The sequence below is a fragment of the Anolis carolinensis genome, chromosome 3, assembly GCF_035594765.1.
Source record: "Anolis carolinensis isolate JA03-04 chromosome 3, rAnoCar3.1.pri, whole genome shotgun sequence".
NCBI lineage: Eukaryota > Metazoa > Chordata > Lepidosauria > Squamata > Dactyloidae > Anolis > Anolis carolinensis.
Window position 1 is genome coordinate 14,240,455 of NC_085843.1, and position 22,499 is coordinate 14,262,953.

Consider the following 22,499-nt stretch of genomic DNA (forward strand, 5'->3'; position numbering starts at 1 on the left):
GCACACTGGACCACCCCGTGCTGCAGTCCTTTTGCTTTTTGTTGTGCTTGTATGGCAGAACTCTTGGAGTGCATGCAGTAAAGTTGTAAACAAGCACAACAAAAAGCAAGTACGGTACTCTCAGACTGCTCACTGTTTCACTGGAACTTCTGAAGCAGATTGTGCTCCTGGTTGACCTTCTTGCATTAGAAGCATTAATGGGGAGGGGGAGAAGGGAAAAAAGAAATACTCACCCAACCTCTGGTTAAAGAGATGTCCACGATGATAGCTCATTAGGCGAACAAGACCAGAAGGTACAGCATCCTCTTGCCTGTAGGGATTATATGCAGTAAATGTTGCTGGAAGAATGTCAAAAGTTGCTTTAATTTTGCTCTGCAGGAATTGTGGAAGTTGTATTAACTCGCATGATGTCGCTAATGGAAAATATGTCCCATATTGGATCCATCTGTTTGGGATGTAACCAGTTTTAGGTGTACTCCATATTCATATCTCATGCTGAAATGTCATGCTAGACATACCTCTTTGCTATATCACATTTTACTTGTGACGAACATGGCTTGGCTGGCTTATGATTGTCACTAGCCATTAATCTAGCAGCCCATCCAGTAAGGTGATGTTTAAACAAAAAAGCAATATGGAGGTCTCGAAACCAATGAACCACAAAACTAGCCCAGCTAAGATGGTTTTGCAGTTGATCCAACTCATAAATCTGTAGGGACTACAATTCAGGACCTGGGCTCATTATCTGGCATCTCACTGCCAAGTCAATACTGTGATAGATTTGTGATCTGTCTCAGTTCATGGCAGTTTTCTATCTTATCAACCATATGCTATGCATCAGACATAACGTGTTGTCGAAGGCTTTCAAGGCCGGGATCAAAGAGTCGTTGCATGTATTCTCTCCTGACGTTTAGCCCACATTTATGGCAGGCATCCTCAGAGGTTGTGAGGTATATGAGGTATAAATCACAATCTCTGAGGATGCCTGCCATAGATGTGGGCGAAACGTCAGGAGAGAATACTTCTGGAACATGGCCATATAGCCTGGAAAACACAGAACAACCCATCAGACATAAGATGTCTACAGGATTAGCATAGAGCAGCATGATTTTATATAGCTTCATTTCTTAGCCTTCTTTAGCTTGGATCAGTGATGATGGTCTCTTTAAAACAAATCAGAAATCTAACACAAAACCTGTTTGATCTGATTCTGGAATTTCATGCTCTCCAAGATTTCACAGATAAATACTGGGATTAAATATGAGCAAACAACATCAGAGTTATTAATGACAAAAGTTATTACTGAGAAAGGACACACAAACTAAGAGAGGCTGAAGCAGTTTGCTTTTGCTTGAGCCTATTGGGAAGGGAATGATTCCTCTGCTGAATTGAATGCAAACTAGTTTTATGCTTTGAGCTCAGATTGCAGCAACAGAGGTAAGTTGAGGACAAAGAGGTAAGAGAGGAAAAGAAAAAACTGGAACATTTTTAAGGCAGATAAAAAAGGAAGATGACAGAGGATTAATTGGGACTGTCTCTGCCAACATTTGGAGAGTATGGAATTGTATTTTCCGACTTTAGATGTGCAACAAGAGTTTGAAATTCAGAAAATGCTAGCATTTGAGGTATGCGATACAACAATAATGAGTGGATGTAACTTCTGAAGGAGTGTATGCTTTCCAGGTGGGTCAGCAGATATAGATTTTTAAGTTTGCATCTCAAATAATTCTTAGTGTTTCCATCTGCAGAATGACATCTAATGAGCCCATGCGCTAGAAATGTCTGTGTAGTCTGCATGAAACATAAGGTCTTTTATCCCCACCATCATTAACCAGTTAGACCCACCAACCTAAACATAGTGTTATTCAAGTCCAGAAGCAAAAACCTCTGCAATTTTTATATTCATACAATGAAGATTCAGAGATGCTCGGCTTCATTATTTTGAGGTCAGTGTCTATAGAATTGGCCCAAACTGCAGAACACCAGCTGATTTGCTACAGTAGATTTTTCACATCGGAATTAGGTAGGAAACGAAGAAAGCTGAAAAGGACAATTGTGTAACTTCAGTTCTGAGTCAAATTCCTAGTTTCAGAACATGCTTAGAGGCATCCTTTTCTTCACTTCTAGGCATATGTCTTTTGAACTTTAATCAATGGATCCTGGGGATCTAATTTTTTTAAAAAGCAGACACAACCAATATGCCCACTCTTATTGATGCCTTTCCTCAAGATCTTGGCTCCTTGCCTTTGGTTGGTATGCCTCCCTGTATCTTACTGTCTTTTTCAAGTAATGTTCCTGAAATTCAGTGTGAAGTCAAGCTTCACACATCATCATTGCTCGTTCAGGTTTCTGATCATCCGGTGTGTCTCCAACATAGAAGATGCTCTTCTTTTCAGAGAGAACATTGATGGCCAAGGAGATCAGATTAGTGGATTGCCTTCCTCGTGTATTAACATTTTTCTGGAATATCCAAATAGCATTTTTGATACTAAATATCGCTTGATCCCAGTTTGTCTCAATAATGTCTTCTGAGATGGGCATGTCGGTGGCCTCTCCTCTCATACCCACTCAAGTTTCCTGCAACAAAGGGGCAGGCTGTTCATTTTATACAAACTGAATGGATCCTGTTGCCACGGAATAAGACAGCTGATGGTTGATGAGAAAGTGAAGGAAGGAGAAGTGTTAATATGACTCCATCTACCAAGGCCTATTGCAAATGCCATAGCCTACTGCAAAACTTGACCTATTGCATAAGCTATTGGACAATAACTGCACCTAGTCTGTGGACACATATCCTTTTGGCAAATGTGAATCTCCACGAACATGTGGAGACCACCTCTTGAAAACCACTAGTCAAGAAGAGCATAACCTTGTTAGAAGTTAAATCTTTGAACAAGTGGTATTCACAAGCATTCATGTAATTGCACACAGGTAACTCTGCTGTTAAACTGAGAAAGCATGTCTTTAAACTGCCAAGGATGAAGACATGCCACTACAAAAATATTTTTGGTTAGTAGAGAATGGTTGTTTGCAGTTGTAATTGCCCAAAAGATATACACTCCCTTGAAACCTCTTAGTTTAAAATATGCAGAGTTAAAAAACAAAGTCTTCTTTGAAAAATAACATATCTTGTTTATTCATAAACATCTTGTATTAATTCACATACAGGCACATTTCTTGCTGAAGTTCAGTTATAGATATGATGTAGTTCTCTCTGTGTTGAATACACAGGGTATCATTCTTAATCAATAGTCCATAGTCTTTAGGTATAGTTGTACTCACTGACATTCATAAGCATACTTCTATATTGAAGTCTCTAAACAGCAACATGCACCTACCTCCACTGAGGCCTGGACACATACATCTGCTTTCATTGAATTCCAAACAGCAACCTTCTCTACTGAAGTCCAAACACACACTGAACACTGAGTTCTGAGTCTGCATATGCTCAGTATTGATCACATGTCTATAACTCCCCCCAGCCTTGAAAAGCAATGGCTCCCATAGTGGCCCATTTAAGGTGGAATCAGGTGTCAAACAGGAATGTGTTATTGCCCCAACCTTATTTTCCATCTTCATTGCTATGATACTTTACCTTGTTGATGGGAAGCTTCCCACGGGAGTGGAAATCATCTATCGGAAAAGTGGCAAGCTATTTAACCTAAGCAGACTGAAAGCCAAAGCCAAGGTCACAACAACATCTGTTATAGAACTCCAATATGCAAATGATAACATAGTCCGTGCGTGTTCAGAAGAAGACCTACAAGCCACTCTAAACACCTTCGCAGAACCATACAAGAAGCTTGGCCTCTCATTGAACATCGAGAAAACCAAAGTGCTCTTCCAGCAGTTGTCAGCCAATCCCTCTGCTATGCCAGAAATACAGCTTAATGGTGTAACATTAGAAAATGTTGCCCATTTTCACTACTTAGGCAGCCACCTCTCCACAAAAGTCAACATCGACGCTGAAATACACCACTGCCTGAGCTCTGAGAGTGCAGCATTTCTCCAAATGCATCAGAGAGTGCTTGAGGATTGGGACATCCATAGGGATACCAAGATGCTTGTTTATAAAGCTATCATCCTCCCAACCCTGCTATATGCCTGCAAAATATGGACTGTCTACAGACTTCACACTCAACTCCTGGAAAGATTCCATCAGCGTTGCCTCCAAAAAATCCTGCAAATCTCTTGAGAAGACAGGCGGACAAATGTCAGCATGCTGGAAGAAGCAAAGATCACCAGCATTGAAGCGATGCTCTTACACCATGAACTCCGCTGGACTGGCCACATTGTCCGAATGCCTGGTCACTGTCTTCCAAAGCAGTTACTATACTCCCAACTCAAGAATGGGAAATGTAATGTTGATGGACAGGAAAAGAGATTTAAAGATGGACTCAAAGCCAACCAAGAACTGGGAAGCCCTGGCCCTTGAGCGCTGTATTGGAGGTCAGCGGAATTCGAAGAGGCACGAATGGAGGGCTTAAGGGAGAAACGTGCCAAGAGGAAGGCATGTCAAGCCAACCCTGATTGGGACCGCCTTCTGTCTGGAAACCAATGTCTTCACTGCGGAAGAACATACGAGTCAAGAATAGTTCTCCACAGCCACCTACATATCTATCGCCAAGACGCTACACTTGGAGGACCATCATCCTCGAACTACGAGGTATCGCCTGAGTAAGTAAGTAAGTAACAAGGCCAATGACTAGAAACAATGCATGTTATACACTGGTCCCTTGGTACCTAATGGGGTTCAGGACCCCCTGTGGCTACCAAAATTCATGGATGATAAGTCCCATTATCTGCAATTGCATAATAAAAGCATGTCCTTTATACAAAATGGCAAAGTCAAGTTAAGCATAAATGATTGAATCTGTGGATAAAGAGGGTCAACGCTAGTTCAAACCATGAGTTGCCTAATCTCTTGCTTAATTAATTCAATCAGTTATCAAGTGTATAGTCGAGCAGGACATAAGTTGATGCAGGGATATTTGGATGATCTTAGGAAACATGTTAAAAACCTCTTTATAAGTATTTGCACTCAGAATACTCTGATTAACTGGGGGACTTTTTAGTTGATTAAAAGTGTTCTAAAAGCTGATTAATTTGATTAAACATTTGCAACCCTACTAACAACCATTGATTTGGTGCCAGCTGCAGGCTCACCCATGATCATCATTTTTTTCGCCTTTATATGATAATCCATTATTCTTCTGAAATAAAATACTGTGAGCCTCAGCATTGCTGAGTTCTTCCTCTTATATAACCAGCCACACTCTAAGCTTCATTAGAGGAAAAAGACAAATAGGCCATTCCATTATGTATGCTCTCGTATATATAATGAGCAAGTATCAATAAAAAGAGGGGAATTGGTTTCCCCAGAGAAGTACTCACACCTTCCGGAGGTATTTGGGAATACTGCTGAGCGAAAGGAAAAAACTTCTGAGAATTCTGCATATTATTGTGTTAATAGACAAATTAGGCAAGTAATTGGAAACCATGCCTGCCATTTCCTTTTTTGCTTTTAAAACTCTGGTTAATAATTTTGAAAAGAAGATAAAATGTATATAGTATAATTCCATATCCATGGGATCAGTAACTGAGGTTTCATTTATCCACATCTGACAAAATATGTCCTCCCTTGGCATATGCTACGTCCTCCAGCACAACTGTGTTCTTGGCTAGAAGTTTGCTATTATCCATGGTTTCTCATATCCATATGAAGTACAGCAATGCATTCCCTGCAGATAAGGGGATCATGTAAAATTGAAATGTTTTGCACAGTAGCTGAGACTGGCAACTGAAAGTGAATTTATTTTGACATTCCAATGTAACAACTAAAATGAAGTCAGGAAGTGATTTCTTAGTTTAATTACTCAGGCTTATTTCAATGCCCTTGTGAGTCAGGTCCCATCATTACTTCCAATTTATTCTTTGAACATGTCTCTTTTTTAAATGAAGCTATTCATGTTTAACTTCTTTCTAAGGACTTTCTCTGCTGCTGAAGTTGATAAGCTCAACCGTTATTACAGGCAGCAAGAGCTCTGCCACATTTTCAGAAGACCTTATCATATCATTGGATGTCCAATTTCATTAACAAAACACAGTTGGGTTTGGATGAAAGACCAAAAATCTTCAGGTATGAGTAGGAAAGAACCCTGCTTGAAACTCTAGAGTGTTAGAGTTGGCAATAACAGGCTACATGGATCAAGTTTCTGATTCAGCAGGCAACAGTTTCCTGTTCTTGTGTATGAAAGTAATGGCAAAAGCTACTACCTCTTTCACCAGCTGTATCTCACCTCAGTCCAGCAATGGTTTCCTTCATAAGGAAGGAAAGTACCTAAGGATCCACATCAAAAGTAAGGTCCCATATTTATTTACAGTATTTATATTCCACCCTTCTCACCCCAAAGGGGACTCAGGGCGGATTACAATGAACACATATATGGCAAACATTCAATGCCAACAGACAAACAACATATATAGACAGACACAGAGGCATTTAACATTTTTTTCCAGCTTCACGATTCTGGCCACAGGGGGAGCTGTTGCTTCACTGTCCACTCGTGGCTGTACTTCCTCATTCCTTTCCTCGTGTTTTGCTGGCAGTTTTATGATGTTGTAAATTAGTTAAATTAGCCTCCCGCATAAAGCATACCTAAATTTCCCTACTTGACAGATGCAACTGTCTTTTGGGGCTGCATAGGTCAACAGCAAGCCGGGCTATTTAATGGTCGGGGTCTTAACCTGACCCGGGCTTCGAACTCATGACCTCTCTGTCAGTAGTGATTTATTGCAGCTGGTTACTAGCCAGCTGCACCACAGCCCGGCCCGGCCCATATCAAAAGTTATGGGCACCAGATGAGATTGCCAGATCTCAGGGTCCAAGATTTGTTTTTGTGAGTTATCTTCAGGCAAAAGACAAGGGTCCAACATTTCCAGTTTGGGGGGGGGGGGGAGGAATCATCTCTAGAGAAGAGGAAAAGGCTACGTGCAAGCCTCCATCTTAAGTAGTAGAACGAGACTGCATGACCTCAGGCAAGTCACACACTCTTAGCTCCAAAAAACCCTGTGACAGGTTTGCCTTATCCATAAGTCAGAAATGACTTGAATGCATACAACAGTTTGAATCCTGTCCAGAGTAGACCCAATGAATCAATGGTTGAATGGGGAGCCTTGCCCAGTAAGAAGAAAACTCTAGACATATTTCATTCTTTTGGCAAGAGGAAGATGACCACAGAAACATCCCTGACCCTCCAAATTGGGAGGATAACATTTTTGTTTTTTGGCAGTAGATATTTCCAAAGAAACAAGCAGCATAAGCTATTATCCCATAGGTTAATCCCAATTGGAGTAAAGCTACTGAATCAACAGTTGACTAGTGAGTCAACATATAGTTAAATCCACTTTATTCAAAGGCTCTAATCTTGTTGGGACTAACAGTAGGATTTAAGCCATATGCCTTGCCTTCTTCTTATTCTTTGGTTCTAAACAAAACCAAAGCACCTGTTCTTGCAAAAGCTTGGTATTTATTTCCACGCTCAAAAGCAGCTGCACAGCAAAGCTACAAGCGGGAAGCAGATGATCGATCACTTTTCCCTACAGCAGCCTTGACAACAAGGTTAGAAGCAGCTGGTGGGACTTTTTTTCTGAATGGCAAGCATGATGAGAGGAAGACATCAGGCTGGTCTGCTTTACAATTTGACCGCTTCCACTTGGCACACCAATGCTGGGGAGGGAGTTAATTGCTTAGCCATCAAGGCTCTTTCAGTCACATTCAAACATGATTTCAAACATTACCTTATTCACTACTAATAAGCTCAAACAACATCACACTTACAACTATTTACAAGTTAATCCACTGGAAGCTTTATATTGTGCCGTACTTCTCAGGGTCCCTATCTGGGATGAAGAATTGTTATCACAAGCCAACCATTATTTCATCTGGAGAGATGTCAGAAGCCTGGAAAACCTACAGAGACCCACAGAGAGGAAATCAGCTGTGTGGAAGGAGTTTAAGGTGGAGGAAGGAGTGACAAATGAGCAGATGTGCCTCTATTCCTTCTGCAGTTTGTTCTTCATTGCCACCATCAATTCATTGCAAGGCTCGTTTATATTAATTAGATGTCAGTTTTTGAGAATCAGAAGAAGTCTTCCAAGCACTTTGGGAGAGGGAAGGAGGGAGGGATTGTTTTGTTTTTCAGCAATCCATGTGACTCCAGAAGGTCCAGGGTCATACAAGTGCCACAGTTGCTTCTCCCAGTTCTCAATGCACCCATCAATCCTGTGATACCGAGGACCTGTCTACATTGTGTAAAAACCCCACACCAGGCCAGAAGAGAGGATGGAACTTAATTTTGCTGTTTCTTGTAACCATGGCAGTTATTACTCCCTCCTTTCTTTAGGTCATGCAGGTGCCTTCCTTGAAATCAGCAAAGATGTCCAGCGATGATCAAGAACTCTGTGGAGCCTCAGAGTCAGCTGCTGTGGCAACAAGGGCCAGTCTACATAAATGACTGTTCAGTGGAGTCAAACCATCTTCTGCCAGAATGAATGGCATGGACTTTGCCCCACAACAACAGCAGGATGGTGTCAGGCAATGCAGCTGCCCTCGAGTCCAAGACGATGAATTACTATGCTGGAATTGGCCTCAGATTTTGTGTAGATGAGCCCAAAAGTGCACATGTCAACTCTGAAGGCAAGTCTAAGAGGTTGGAATACATAGTTCTGTCCTTATAGTGCAAAATGCTGGATCTCATGGATGCAGCTGTATCTGTGGTTTGTTTGGTTCCTGAGATGACAATGAAATTTGATACCAGAAAATCAAGTAAACCTACATTTTGCATTTCAGCATACTTTTTCTCATCAAGAAACACCAGGGTGCCACTCATTCCTGAAAAGTGCTGTCAACATGTTCCCTATTGGTTTTTTTAACCCATGTGTTAGAACTTAAAACACTTCTTTACATAAATAATCTTGTTGTCTTAGAAGGACCATGTGCTGGTAGCAAGCATGTATTCTCATACACTCTCCAACATTTTAAAAATGGAAATGTGGATATATGTAACTACACAACATCAGAGTTTTGTGAAAGCAAAACTGAGTAATGAGAAAGAACACACAAGCAACGAGAGATTGCAGCAGATTGCTCTTGTCTGAGCCTTCTGGAAAGTGAAAGAGTCTACTCCGTCTTTTCCTCTCCCCAGTGTGGAGTTAACTGACTGCAAACCAGTTTGGCACTTCGACTGAAATTTGTACCAACTGAAGTTCTAAGAGAAACTTTCAAAGCAGTTGAAAAAGTGAGACAACAGATCAGCTAGGACTGTCCTTGTCAAATCAGACAGTTGGAGGGTTTGCAAGAGCATTGGATAGCCATGGCTACTGCCTCATGAACAACACACGCATATGGCTCCCAGAGGCATCTATTATTTTCTCGGATAGGAGGGCATGCCTGCAGCACCCAGCAGTACAATAGTCCCTCAGTATCCAAAGTCCATCAGTATCCCTTTGGATACTGAAAGGCTACGATACTGCTAAGTGTTGCAGGATCTTCTGTGGATGGCAAAAATCCATGGATGCTCAAGCCCTCTCTCCCCCCGGACTTGGAATTTCTGGTCTTCCAGCATGACTCTGGTCAACCTCCATTGGAAGCTGAACACAGAACTGCTTTGGAGGATCTAGAGTCCTTCAGGAGTGTTCTCTCTAGAAATCTCTAGGTACTCCAGCATGAATACAGGAAGTTGACTATAGAGTCACTTTGGAGGATCTACAGATTCCTAGTGAGAACTTTTTAATCAAATCAATTAAATAATTAAAACTGTAAAGCCAAAGCTTTAAATGCCTATTTCGTTAGAATCCCCTTTTAAAAACATCTGGGCAGCTGAAACTTGAAATTATGTGGCAACGAACCCACCAAGGACCAGATGGATTTTGACTTGCATTCAATGACTACTAAAGTAAGGAGGGTAGCTGTCAAGCACCAAACAGGTACTTGATTTGTGTTTAGCTTAATTGGTCACAAGTTGGAGAAGTCTCTTTGGAAGCTACATGATTTTTCCCCCAAATATCTTCTTCCACTTTGAGGTCTAGGTGCTGTTGCCCTTGCCTTCCTTGCAATGAACTAAAAGCAGCAATTTATTTTATTATTTGCTGTATTTATATACCACCCTTCTCAAACCCGAAGGGACTCAGGGCAGTTCACAGTGTTGGCAACAATTCAATGCCCTCGATAAAAAAAGTATAAAACATCAAAATTGACCCTCCCTTGATAAAGCATTAAACATTATTAAACACATGACATAAAATAACATCATATATCACACAAAGACATAGCAATCCTGGCTCTCTTCCTCCCTGCTTGATTATAACAACAATCTTGCAAGATAGGAGAAGCTCTGAGAAAATGATTGGCCTAAGAGTGTCACATTCCTGTGTGAATTTGAGCCTGTAAAACACTAATCCAACTCTCTATAAACACAGTGGCCCTCAATATCTGCTAGGGTTTGGTTCCAGGACCCTTCCATGGATGCCAAAATTCTTGGATGCTGAAATCACATTATATACAGCGATGTAGTAGAATCATAGAATAATAAAGTTGGTAGAGACCACATGGGCCATCTAGCTGGAAGTGTGGAAGAGACCACATGGGCCATCTGAACTGGTGCTTGGCTGCTGTGTTGGACTGGATGAGGGCAAACAAATTGAAATTGAATCCAGACAAGATAGAGATCCTCCTGCTCAGTCAAAAGGCTGAACAGGGCATAGGGTTACAGCCTGTGCTGGATGGGGTCACACACCCCATGAAGACACAGGTTTGCAGCTTGGGAGTGATCCTAGATTCATCGTTGAGCCTGGATCTCCAGGTCTCGGCGGTGGCTAGGGGACCTTTTGCACAATTAAACCTTGTACGCCAGTTGCGCCCGCACCTTGGGAAGTTTGACTTGGCCACGGTGGTCGACACTCTTGTCACATCTAGAATAGATTACTGCAACATGCTCTACATGGGGTTGCCTTTGAAACCTGTTCAGAAGCTTCAATTAGTCCAATGGGCAGCAGCCAGATTGCTCACGGGAGCGGCATACAGGGAGCATACCACCCCCTTGTTACGTCAGCTCCACCGGCTGCCAGGCTGCTACCGAGCACAATTCAAAGTGCTGGCTTTAGCCTATAAAGCCCTAAACGGTTCCTAATGAAATCTGGCCAGCCCCCTCCCTCCTATCCTTTAGGGAAAAAACTTAAAACATGGTTATGGGGCCAGGTATTTGAGCAGCAGAGGCAGCAATAATAATGAAATGATTTATGTGAATGACAATAGACAGACCTCGGACTATGACTTTGAATTGAACTGATGTAATTTTAAATGGATGGTTTTATAATTGATGTTTTAACTATTTGTCGTAATTGTAACTGTTATTAGAATTGTTGTATTTTGGCATCAAATGATTGCCAGTTGTGAGGCCACCCTGAGTCCCCCCCCCCAAACCAGGGATGAGAATTATTATTATTTATTATAGGATGGGATATAAATGTATGAAATAAATAAATAAATAAAAATAGTCCAACCCCTGCTATGCAGGAAAAGCACAATCAAAGCACCCCCGACAGATAGTGAAATTATATAAAACGGCAAATTCAAGGTAAGCTTTTGTTTTTTAAAATTTTTTCCAAGCCATGGATAGTTGAATCAGTGGAAACGGCATCCTTGGATACAAGGTTCACTCAAAATCATTTCAGTTAGCAGGACTAAAAAGCTAGATTATTTACTTGGCATTGTCTTTGCAAAGCCTCTTAACATGCACCCTTAAACGCTTTTAAAGACCTAAATAGGCTTATAAATAAACACAATTGTGAAGTCTTTATGCAGAACTCAAGACTACTGGAATTGTAGGCAGCAATACAGAAACAAGAACCTTCTTCATCAAACAATATTAAATGCCTGCCATGGTTCTAACACTCACAACATTAAAAGGCTGAAAAATAATGAAGTGTCTGGTTAAGATGTTTCCAGCATAAATAAGGACGGAGACAAAATTAGATTCATTTTTAAATGTATAGTTACAGATGGCACCAGGAAGGATTTTGCTCCCTTTAGCAAATAGAAATGTCAATTCCTGTAAAATGGTGCCACCTGGCGACGTAAATTGTACATACTGCTATTTAATTTATTTCCAAGGCACATGAATACATGCAATGCAAACCTGAAAATGAAGTTTGTCTCTTGAGAAAACAGTTCTAGGAAAGTCATGTTTGAGAATGAATTAGGTATAATTCTCAGGTTTCTTCATAAAGAGGCTAGTCACCATAATTACTACAGTTTGTGAAAATAAACTGTACTTTCCCATTTCAAAGTGGAACTTCTTCACAAGCCTAAATTCTGGGCTATGGTATTCCCATCCATCTCATTGTTGCCCCAGCATCCATAAGAGACCATGATACACAGTATGAGCCATCTGTTAGGGATTGTGGGTGATAGGTAGTCCATAAATTTGCTTCAGTGAAGATCAGCAGCAAACAAGGCCTCAGAAAATGTCAGGCCTCTCTGAACACAGAGTCATCTTCTTTCCAGCCAGTACTCTCTCTCTCTCTCTCTCTCTCTCTCTCACACACACACACACACACACACCTGTTTAAACCAGTTCTCCAGCAGCAGGACAGCAACAGTTGCAAACCGATTCCTAGGTCCTTGCAAACTCAGCCAATCGGCTTCATGCATTTGCTTTTCCAGTTAGCACATATATAGTATCTCTGCAAACCATGACACCACCTACAAGCCTGTCATATCCATCCACTTCTACTTAGTATTGCCAAATTTCCATAATTATGAAAATAACACCAAAAATTACAGTTATGTCATCAACAGAGTGTAATTCTCTCTCAGTATATTTATCTACCCAATGTACTATAATTCAGCATGACTACAGTAATTTGTAGATCTTCCAGGGCAACTTTCTGGAACTTCTGGCAAATCTCATTCATTTCAATAGGTTGGTTATCATACACAGTTTCCCATTTCCACTGAAAGTTAAGGAATGTATGCCCCGCAGACACAAAAATCATACTGTATTTTTGTCAACAGATTTTGGCAGCACGGCTAGAACCTCAATGGTCTCCAGTGAATTTCAGCAACAATGGGATCGTCCCCAGCACGTTCAAGGGGACAGTGAGGCCCCTTGACCGCAAAAAGTTGCCCACCCTTGTTTGACAAACTTGTAAGTAAAATTGTCACTCGTTCAGCAATCGGTTGTGTTCTTCCAGAGCCCTTCGTGACACCCAGCCAAGCAGATCAATAATCCTGTAAGTGCTTCAAGCTAATGTGAATAGACAGAAAACAGATTTGATCTCGTGGTGTTGAGTGTCGGTGTGAATATTTCCCTCCCTTAAAAGAGCATCTTTGCTGATGGGATTCCATCTGACAGGTAGGGAAATCTCATCTTTGAAGGCCCCAAAGTGTCTCTCTGTTTTTCTCTCTCTTAACTAAAGTGACTGATGTTTGCTGCATCATTGGGCCGGACGTAATGCAATCAGGAGAGCAGTTTAGTTGTTCCACAGAATAAGGATCTGTTGGGCGAAGACAGAAGAAATCTACCTTGAGTGTAGTCTGAAATTCTAGGCTGGGTGGTTTCCTTTTGTGGCAAATGATGTGAGCTTCAGGGCTATTCAGTTGGGTTGCATGCATAAGTAAGTATGTTTCACACTTGGGGGAAAATCTTCTTATAGTGATAAGTAAAGATCACTAGTGTGTTAAAGATTGTAGATTATGTTAAATAGAAGCTCTTATGTCCACCTGTGAACCAAAGTCACCCCGCAGGGTAATGATGTGCCACTCAGCTTTGTAGAACAATTAACAGGAACTTTACTGACTTCAAAATAATCAAACAGAGCAATAATATTTACAATAGTCTCCCTGATTGCTTACAGAGAAGAGTAGGAATAAATAGTCCTCTTAAAGTTCATAAAATTTCGGAGGTTTCGGATGAATGGATTTAACTATATATATGTTTTTAAGGTTTTATAATGTATTTTAATATTATTATTAACTGATCTATATGTATTGTTTTGATTTTATGATTGTATTTTTGGGCATTAAATTTTGCCAATTTCTATAAGCCACCCTGAGTCCCCTCGGTGAGAAGAGCGGGGTATAAATGTTGTAAATAAATACATGAATAAATAAAATTGCCTCAGTGCCTTAGAAATAACAGGGCCACTGAGAGCCGGCAGCTATCTTCTCTCCTGGCTGTTTCCAGTCAGCATACACAGACTTACTGTTTGAGCAAAACCTGCTCAAACTGGTTCCCCAGTAGCATGGAAGAGAAATTGACCAATCAGATTCCTAGCTGTTCGCAGGTTCAGCCAATCAGTTTCTTACACGTACTTTTCCAGTTAACCCATCCATAATGGTGTCTTTACAAACCTCAACATAGTGCATGGCTTTCAATTCTCCTGACTGGGCAGGCAGACTCTGTCATCCCGTTTTTTCTACTTTTTTAAAAAAAAATGCCCCCAGTTTCTCTCTCTCCCTCCATTTTCTTCCTTTGTCTTTACCTAATTTCAGTTGCGGCAAACTGAGGGCCCTTCCAGCCAGGCTCCATATCCCAGGATCTGATCCCAGGTTTTCTGTTTATCCCAGATTATCTAGAAATGTGGACTCATATAATCCAGTTTAAAACAGAAACCCTGGGATCAGATTCTGGGATATAGGGCCTGTCTGGATGGGCCCTGAGTTGAAAGTGCAAAAATACTTGGCATTTAGTTAATTCACAAAGACATAAAGTGGGGAGGTGAATTTTGCCCTTCCCAGTGGGCTCAGGCAAAAGCAAATTGCTGCACTCTCTCTAAGTTTGCAACTTTGATCTCACTCTGGTATTGCTTGGCCACATGTGTAAAGAAGTTGAAAGATCCCTTTCTCTTGTATAATCCATCCTATGCAGTCCGTTCAGATTATCACATGAGCGAGCACAGTTCCTGTCCATTCCAAAACCTTGGGGGAAAAAACTGTGGGGATACTGGGCTTTCCCCTCCAATCCTGTTGCTTTGGAGTAGACCCCAGGCACTGATCTTCACTAGGCCCCATGATGTGGACATTGGGCTCTTCATTGAGGAAGTTCAAAACTTAAAAAGCTAGGAAAAAGAAAGATATTTTGAAATTTTGGTATTTTGAATTATTACATTAATTTAAAAAATTACCATGTCACACTCATGAAGCAGGATTTTGGGAGAGAAATGTCAATGCTTTGCAGGGGATCACCCATAGGAATGCCCCTTACGCCATGTCACTAAAGCAATTCAACATGGACAAATTTGACAGTTCCCATCCCAAATGATTTTTACTGTTTTCTCCAGTTACATACCGATTCCTGGCCTCAGAAGACAATCTTTGTCCATCTTCTCCACTCCCACCTCCATAAATGTCTCTAGGACTTTTGAGGCAGTTTCCTAACTATTTGTGAAGAGGCGCAGACAGGAGGTCCTCCTGCGTCATGGGAAGGGAGAAGTCCTCATCCATCATCCATCATTGTCTCTCTGTTTTCAAAGTGTCTAGAAATGGGGGCGAGGGACAGCAGAGGATAATGTCTTATATGTCCCAGGAGCCACAGGAGAGTACAAGGAGTTATGGTCCTACATCATATGAAGGACTCATGATATCAACCTTGTTCCATCTTTTTTCTGTCAACATCTGAAGTTGGTATCTAGTTCTGCCTTTCCCTAAAACTTTTATACCACTTCTATTTCATTTAATTTTAGCTGGCATTAGAATTACAGTTTTCATACCAACACTTTCCTACCGACTTCATCCCACACAATAAGTAAAGTGTTGAGGATCGATCGTTGTTTTTCCCTTAAGCTTTTCAACGTCCCTGTTTGAAAATTGAATGGATGATTTTCCTATCCACATCACATATTTTCCCTCATTCTGCTTTCTTTTCAAATTATCTGTTTGCCTTCCCATCACATGGGAGAGATATTTTTCCTCACACTGTCTCCTCCCCAATTTTCTTTTGATAGAAAAAATCCTGTTTTTTTCTTGCAAAAATACTTTTTAATGCAAGTTCACATTTTAAAAATATATAAATTACCATTCTTTCCTCCTCGGTTCCAAAAAAGATAATGGTGGAAGATAGGAATCTATACTGCCCATCTCAGCTCCTCCCTCTAGAACAATATAATTATTATGTTTACAAGTGGACACTTGTGAAATTAGACGTTTTTACCCATTTCTATGTGGGGAATCTAAAATAAAGTCAATTACCAATAGACTTAGGAATCATCAGGAAAAACCACACTTTAGAAACAGCAAAATAGTTGAAACCTACAGTACAAGATTGCATCAGGTTATGGGCTCCATCGGTAGCCGCTTCTTCAATGAGTAGAAATGCTAGTTTTATTGCGTGTGATGAAGTCCTACATCATTGTTACAAAATAGTTCTGACTTTTCTTTAATGCCATTCAGACTGTATTTTTTTGTTAGTGAATACATTTGAGGATGGGATATGCAAAAGCTATTCATTTATCATTGCTTCAAAAATAAAAATAAAAGACAGAATCCATATAAGTGATGCATTAATCATGGATGAGTTTCCAAAGAAAATTCTCACCCGATTCCTCATAAGAGTGAAAATATCATGGGCTTAAAATAAAACAACCACACAATCCCATATCTAAAAATACTTGGTTGTGATGACTCATGGGCCTTGTAGTCCTGCTCAGGACATTGTAATTCCTGATGAAGATGAAAACTTGGGTTTTTTACCTTCCCAGTCTGAACTGGATTCCTCTCAGCCAGATCTTTCCCAGGCAGATCTGGGAACCTTGCACCTGCAAGAAAGTTGTCTCCCAGAAGTATGTCAAACAAGCCCAGAGCCTACTTCTCCCGTATTCTTGCGCCGGGAGTTTTGTAAACAACAGAGAAGTTTAGATTCAGCTTCGCGCAGGAGTGCGAGGATTGCAGCTAAGAATGTGGCCAATTAAGACTGCTTCTCGTGAGAATCTTTGGGGAGTCTCACATCTGGTCTCAGAGTTAGCTTTCGGTTCTGATTCCCAGAGAACTGCTTCGGCGGGAAGCTAGACTCTATTTAGGTGTTTTACCCGCGTAGTAACTTCGCGGAGTCAATTCGTCAGCCTACGGAGCGAGTTGTGTCTGGACAGCGCGCTCCGGTTCAAGCCTCGCTCCTGCTCAAGCCTTGCCTTGCTATCCAGCCTTCGCCTTGCTTCCCAGCCTTTGTTTATCTACGGACTTTGCCTTGTTTCCCAGGATCAATCCTTGCCTTGTTCCACGGATTTATCAAGTTATTCCACGGACCTTGTTCTTGTTCTTAGTTACCTTGTTCCACGTTCAAGCCTTGTTTCAAGTATCAAGTTATTTCCTAGCCTCGCTCAAGTTTCATGGACTAAAGGACCTTGTCATCTCCCCTCACTTTGCTTGGCAAAGTGAGTGTTTCGGTTATTGGATTACAACTTTGGACCTTAATATTTCTTATTGGACATTGCTTTTTTGGACTAATTCTGACCTTTCCTGAAAGGTCTAATTCTGGACTATTTTCTACACTTGTTTTTATTAACTTTATATATTCCTACAATAAAGATATTAGATAGATTCTGGCCTCTGTGTATGGTTATTGGTGCTCTGCAGCCTGGGTCGTGACAGTTTGACTCCGCCACCCTAAGCACCAATTAACCTCGGTCAGAATGTCTACCGGAACCGTACCTGGGCCGAGCGGCCAGCCGATTACCTACACCATCGACAAGGAAGAGGTGGACCGAATCCGTGATAAGCTCAATGCACAGGATGGAGAAATAAGGGGTTTGAAGGAACGCGGAGTTCGTCTTCCGGCCATGGCGTTGCCAACCAAGTTTACTGGAGAAGCTTCTAAGGTTCATGTCTTCCGTCGCCAATGTCAAGCTTATCTGGAGGCCCGTGCTGCCGAGTTTCCCCAAGAAGACATCAAAGTGGTATGGGTTTACAGTCTTCTAGACGGGCCAGCGGCCAGCTGGGCGACGGCACTGTTCGACCAAGCCTCTCCACACCTAAGATCAGCGCAACACTTCTTGGACCACCTCAAGGAGACTTGGGGAATCGAGGACAATTTGGAGGCAGCCGGTCACAAACTCCGTCGCCTTTTCCAAGGAGACAGACCTATGTCTCAGTATATAGCCGAGTTCCGAGTGCTGGCCCACAACACCGGCTGGAACGATGTAGCCCTCAGGGGACAATTCCGGGAGGGTCTCAACATTGAAATGCTGGAAGAAATCTCCAAGGTGGATCCTCCCCAGACCCTCGAGGCACTCATTGATCAATGTTTACGGGCTGAAGTCATGATTGCCAACAGGAAACAGTGGGTTCGAGGCCAGGGCAGTAGAGCCGGGGCAAAACCCCCCGCTCCCGCCAGCGTTCAGCCACGTCCGGTGTGGAGACCCCCACCGCCAACCCCATACCCCAGAGGAGGCGAGGAGGTGCCGATGCAGTTGGGCAATGTGCGTCCCAGACTAGATGCCGCCGAGAAGGCCCGTCGTCAACGCTTAAACCTCTGCTGGTACTGCGGGAACGGGGGCCACTTCGCCAGAGAGTGCCCAGCCAAAGGGAAGCCTGCCGCCCGTCTTGCGGCGGCGTCCTCCACGGAGACGAAGGCGTCTGAGCCGACTGGCACACAGCCGGCGGGGGAAGCCAACGACCGGGTGTAGAGGGGCTCGCCAACCCGGTCAAAAAATCCATCCAAGAGCCGCCAACCGGGGTCCTGTTCCTTCTCGTGGTCACATTATGGTCAGCAAAAAGGGGACCCGTCATGATCCACGCCATGATAGACTCTGGAGCTACCAACAATTTCATCGATAGAGAGTATGCCGACTCTCTGGGATTACAATATCATGATTTCAAGAATGCCCGTGTGGTGCAAGCCATAGACGGCCGTCCCCTCAAGACGGGCCCCGTAAGTCAGTGGTCGGAACCCACCAGGATGTGGATAAGGGAACATATGGAAGAGATTTCCTTCTTTGTTACCGAGGTTCCCCATTTCCCTGTGATTTTGGGAATTCCATGGCTGACTCTCCACGACCCTAACATCTCCTGGTCCAACAGAGAACTGCAGTTTGCTTCACCGTACTGCCAAAACCATTGCCTCGTAGCCAAGGTATGCCATGCCACAGACACCGAGCCCATCATCACCTTGCCAAAGAAGTACTCCGAGTATTGGGATGTATTCAATGAGAAAGAAGCCGAAAAATTACCCCCACATAGACCTTATGACTGTGCCATTGACTTGGTGGAGGGGGCCCCGATCCCGCGAGGGCATCTCTACTCCCTGACTGAACCAGAGCAAGAAGCTCTCAGGGAATTCCTAGAGACAAACCTTCGCAAGGGATTCATCAGACCCTCTCAATCCCCAGCCGCCTCCCCAGTGATGTTTGTGAAGAAGAAGTCAGGGGAACTACGCTTGGTGGTGGACTACAGAGCATTGAACAATATCACCAAGCGGAACAGCTATCCCCTGCCTTTAATCTCGGATCTACTGGATCGGCTTCGAGGAGCCAAGGTTTACACCAAGCTGGATCTTCGGGGGGCTTACAACTTAGTTCGCATCAGGGAAGGGGACGAGTGGAAGACCGCCTTCCAGACCAAATTCGGATTATTTGAGTCCCGAGTTATGAATTTCGGTTTATGCGGAGCCCCCGCAACGTTCCAGCATTTTGTCAATGACATTTTTCAGGACTATCTAGACAGGTTCTTGATAATCTACCTGGACGATTTTTTGGTGTTTTCCAGATCACAATCAGAACATGAGAACCACGTCAAAATGGTGTTACAACGATTGCGGGATCATGGACTTTATGCCAAGCTGGAAAAATGCGCTTTTGATCTACAAGAGGTAGATTTCCTTGGTTACCGCATCTCGCCTCTAGGGCTTTCCATGGATCCAGCCAAAGTTTCAGCAGTATTGGAATGGCGGGCGCCAACTAACAAGAAAGAGGTGCAGCGTTTCTTGGGGTTCGCGAACTACTACCGCAAGTTCATTCCAGATTTTGCCCGCTGGTCCGACCCCATCACTAGCTGCATCCGTGGAAAGCAGCCTTTCCGCTGGACTGATCAAGCAGAGAAAGGGTTCCAGCAACTAAAGAAACTATTCACCTCCCAGCCAATTCTACAGCACCCAAATCCTGGAACCCCTTTTGTGGTGCAAGCGGACGCCTCTGATGTGGCAATTGGGGCTGTACTCTTACAACCGGTGGGGGATCACCTCCACCCCTGTGCCTTTTATTCTCGTCAACTAACCACACCAGAGAGGAATTACACCATTTGGGAAAAAGAACTACTGGCCATAAAGGCAGCCTTTGAAACTTGGAGACATTGGCTAGAAGGGGCCAAATTTCCCATTGAAGTCCACACTGATCATCGTAATCTAGAACATCTAAGAACTGCCCGCAAACTAAATCAGAGGCAGCAACGTTGGGCTTTATTCTTTGAACGTTTCAACTTCCAGATCCATTATGTGACCCCAGCCCAAACCAAGCAAGCAGACGCCCTGTCACGTAAACCGGAATACGCTGCAGGACGCAAGGAGACCTTTGAATCCCAACTGCTACAACCTGAGAACTTTGCCACGCTCACGGTGGGGAACACCAAATCCATTCCCATTGGTTCAACTTCCCCTACTCCAGGACCCATCTGTGCTCAAGAAATCAGGGCTAGTCAGCAAGCAGATGCCTGGGCGCAGGACCAACTTCGCCAAGGTCTGCATTTTCCCTTTTCGCTTAAAGATGGGCTGCTCTGCTATAGAAATCATGTCTATATCCCACCCGGACCGGGCAGGGAAAAGGCGCTTCGTCTGTGTCATGACTGCAAACCAGCAGGACACTTCGGACTATTTAAAACTATGCATCTGATCCTAAGGGATTTTTGGTGGCCCAAGATCCGCAAGGATGTGGAAAAATATGTCAACACCTGCCCAGTATGCCAGCGCTCCAAGATACGAAGGGAGAAGCCCTCAGGGCTTTTACACCCCCTTCCTACCCCATCTCGCCCATGGGAAATAATTTCCGCGGATTTCATCACTGACCTACCACCTTCCTGTGGGTTCACCACGATCTTAGTGGTGGTGGACCTATTCACCAAGTTAGCCCATTTCATTCCCTGCGAAGGCCTCCCCACGGCCAAGGAAACTGCGGATTTATTTCTTCAACATGTCTTCAGACTACATGGATTGCCCAAAAGTTTAGTCACAGACCGTGGATCTCAATTCACCTCTCGTTTTTGGAAGGCACTACAAAAACTATTGGGCATAGACTCTCGCTTATCTTCAGCTCATCATCCCCAAACAGATGGGCAAACGGAGCGCACCAATGCCACTTTGGAGCAGTATCTTCGCTGTTATGTAAACTATCAACAGGACAATTGGGCTTCTCTGTTACCACTGTCTGAGTTTGCCTACAACAATGGAGTTCAAGCTTCTACAAAAGAAACGCCGTTCTTTGCAAACTACGGCTTCCATCCACGTTTCTTTCCCCCTGTCATTGAAACTTCAGAGGTTCCCGCAGCAGAGGATTGGCTGCAGGAACTCACAGCGGTGCAACAACTTTTGCTCCAGCAACTGGACCAAGCCAAGGAGGACTATAAACGCCACGCTGACAAACATCGCCAGCCGGGCCCCGAAATCAAGGTAGGAGATCGGGTTTTCCTGTCCACTCGCTTTCTGCCCTCCCACCGCCCTTGCCGGAAGTTAGATGCCCGTTTCATTGGCCCCTATCCAGTGGTGGCGCAATTAAACCCCGTGACTTTCAAACTCCAACTTCCGCGTTCAATGCGCATTCACCCAGTGTTTCACCGTTCCCTGCTCCTTCCGGCGGATGGTGTGCGTCCTGATACAGACCAACCGGCCCCCCCTCCTGTTTTGATGAATGGGGAGGAGGAGTTCGAGGTTGAGGACATTTTGGATTCTCGCTTTCACCGCCGCCGCCTACAATATCTCATTGACTGGGTGGGTTTTGGCCCTGAAGAACGCTCTTGGGAAGACGCCTCCACAGTCCATGCTCCTGATCTAACCCGTCGCTTTCATCAGACCTATCCCGCCAAGCCGCGACCTCGCGCCTCGGGGAGAGGGCCCCAGTTTGGGAGGGGCCTTGAGGAGGGGGATAGTGTGATGACTCATGGGCCTTGTAGTCCTGCTCAGGACATTGTAATTCCTGATGAAGATGAAAACTTGGGTTTTTTACCTTCCCAGTCTGAACTGGATTCCTCTCAGCCAGATCTTTCCCAGGCAGATCTGGGAACCTTGCACCTGCAAGAAAGTTGTCTCCCAGAAGTATGTCAAACAAGCCCAGAGCCTACTTCTCCCGTATTCTTGCGCCGGGAGTTTTGTAAACAACAGAGAAGTTTAGATTCAGCTTCGCGCAGGAGTGCGAGGATTGCAGCTAAGAATGTGGCCAATTAAGACTGCTTCTCGTGAGAATCTTTGGGGAGTCTCACATCTGGTCTCAGAGTTAGCTTTCGGTTCTGATTCCCAGAGAACTGC

At 43.4% G+C, this 22,499-nt stretch overlaps 1 protein-coding gene and 1 long non-coding RNA gene across 14 annotated transcripts in view; both read right to left on the reverse strand.

The window, feature by feature from the left end:
* dlg2 (discs large MAGUK scaffold protein 2) overlaps nucleotides 1-22,499 on the reverse strand; it is a 1,295,060-nt gene that overhangs the window by 1,203,981 nt on the left and 68,580 nt on the right. The gene's annotated exons all lie outside the window — the stretch shown is intronic.
* LOC134297976 (uncharacterized) overlaps nucleotides 452-22,499 on the reverse strand; it is a 58,055-nt gene continuing 36,007 nt past the window's right edge. Inside the window, exon 3 of the long non-coding RNA XR_010004930.1 lies at nucleotides 452-16,667. This is a non-coding gene — a long non-coding RNA (uncharacterized LOC134297976). The remainder of the gene's footprint in view (nucleotides 16,668-22,499) is intronic.